This window comes from Arachis ipaensis, chromosome B02 (genome assembly GCF_000816755.2).
Source record: "Arachis ipaensis cultivar K30076 chromosome B02, Araip1.1, whole genome shotgun sequence".
Classification (NCBI taxonomy): Eukaryota; Viridiplantae; Streptophyta; class Magnoliopsida; order Fabales; family Fabaceae; genus Arachis; species Arachis ipaensis.
In genome coordinates, this window is record NC_029786.2 from 471,861 (window position 1) to 474,481 (window position 2,621).

Here is a 2,621-nt window from a genome sequence, read left to right on the forward strand (position 1 = left end):
TTAATTTATTTATTTATTTTAGGAATAAATATTATATAATAAAAAAATAAATATTAACATTTATATATAATTATATTTTTTTATCAAATTTTTTGTGGGGACAAATAACCCCTCTTACTTCTACTTGGATCCATGCTTGAAGAAGACTATACTATTTAAGTTATAGATCGTTGGCGATCTAAATTATAGTTAGTAAATGAAAGATTTATCAACTTAATCAAGATCATTAACTACTACATACACATGAAGAAGACATAACATTTTATTTAAAAAAATAGTTACATATGTTATTAATTATTAAATAGAAATAAAATATTTAATTTTTATGACAATTATCTTAAGATTTACAACATATCATGAAACAATAACTAATTAGGTGATAACATAAAATATTTTAAACAAGGAGTAGAACTCACTCTTTAATTAAGTCTTATCTAAGCTTTTATATTTTGTTTCTATATGAAGAATTGATTTCTTTATTTCATTAGACTACAATCTTGTTAATTAAGCTAGTTTCTAATTTAATAAGGAGCACCAAGTTTGAAACCATTTTATTTTTATTTTTGAGTAAAGTATCGTTTTTGTCCCAAACGTTTGGGGTAAGTCCCAAAGTTGTTCCTAACGTTTCAATCGTCCTATTTAAGTCCCTAACGTTTCAAAATTGACTCAATGTTGTCCTACGGTTAAGGATCCGTTAATAGAATTGACGGCGGGACAAAATTGAGACGATTTTGAAACGTTAGGGACTTAAATAGGACGAAAACATTGGGGACAAAAACGATACATAAAAATAAATTTTATTTTTATCCTTCAATAATTTTAATTTTTAATATACATAATATTCAATTATTTTTTAAATTACAATTAATCACATTACTTTCATTCTAAATAAATTAATTTTTTTATAATTTTACGCTTAAAGAAATATAATTTTTTATAAATAAATAAACTTTACACTTTCATTCTAAATAATGTAATTTTACTTTCATTACTTAATCACATTACTTATATTTTTTTAATAATTTTACACTTTCATTCTAAATAATGTAATTTTACTTTCATTACTTAATCACATTACTTATATTTTTTTAATAATTTTACACTTTCATTCTAAATAATGTAATTTTACTTTCATTACTTAATCACATTACTTATATTTTTTTAATAATTTTACACTTTCATTCTAAATAATGTAATTTTACTTTCATTACTTAATCACATTACTTATATTTTTTTAATAATTTTACACTTTCATTCTAAATAATGTAATTTTACTTTCATTACTTAATCACATTACTTATATTTTTTTAATAATTTTACACTTTCATTCTAAATAATGTAATTTTACTTTCATTACTTAATCACATTACTTATATTTTTTTAATAATTTTACACTTTCATTCTAAATAATGTAATTTTACTTTCATTACTTAATCACATTACTTATATTTTTTTAATAATTTTACACTTTCATTCTAAATAATGTAATTTTACTTTCATTACTTAATCACATTACTTATATTTTTTTAATAATTTTACACTTTCATTCTAAATAATGTAATTTTACTTTCATTACTTAATCACATTACTTATATTTTTTTTTATAATTTTATACTTTCATTCTAATCACATTACATTATTTATTTAGAATGAAAGTAATGTGATTAAGTGTAAATGTGATTAAAAATAATTGAATATTATGTACCGTAAGAAATTGATATTATTAAAGAATAAAATTAAAATTTATTTATATGTTTCGTTTTTGTCTCCAACGTTTTCGTTCTATTTAAGTCCCTAACGTTTCAAAATCGTCTCAATTTTGTCCTGTCTTAACAGGCAGGACAACATTGAGTCAATTTTGAAACGTTAAGGACCTAAATAGGACGATTAAAACGTTAGGGACAATTTTAGAACTTACCCCAAACGTTGGAGACAAAAACGATACTTTACTCTTTATTTTTTATTTTGAATGAAGTTCTTTTCTATTTCATGTTTCTAAAGTTGACAAGTCCAAACCACTATGATTGAAGTCATCACCACAATATCCACAAAAACAATGAGAGAGATTGAGAATTTGAGATCACAAGAGGAAAAGAATTAACGTGTACGCCACTAATTTGAGCTTTAACTATGGGATTTCTCTTATTCAAATGATAATTTTACATTGTGCTTGTAATCATAGCTTGTCCATACCTATATTATTATATAAGTAAACCTTAAATTAAATTAAATAGTATATATAAGAAATTGAAATTTAATCACGCCATGGCAATTTTTAATTAAAAATTAAAAATATAGAAAATTATTACAAAATTTTAAAGTTAATTGCTCCCCTATTTAAGGTAGAGCATATAAATGTTGCTTTTGGGGCCTGCGTTGTTATCCACTCCTCGCACTATGATTAATTCACCCTTTCGGGGAGACACATTGAAAAAGAAATAATTTTCTTTTTTTCATAGTCTTCTTATGAAAAAAATTTGAATTGAAATATTTGGGCTTTCCTTTTTCCTGCCTTGAACAAAATGTCATCTCATCATAGAAAATTGAAAATAGAAGATTTCTTCTTTTATTTTGTGGTAGTATTACACAACCTATAGTTTCTAATATAGATAATAAGGAGT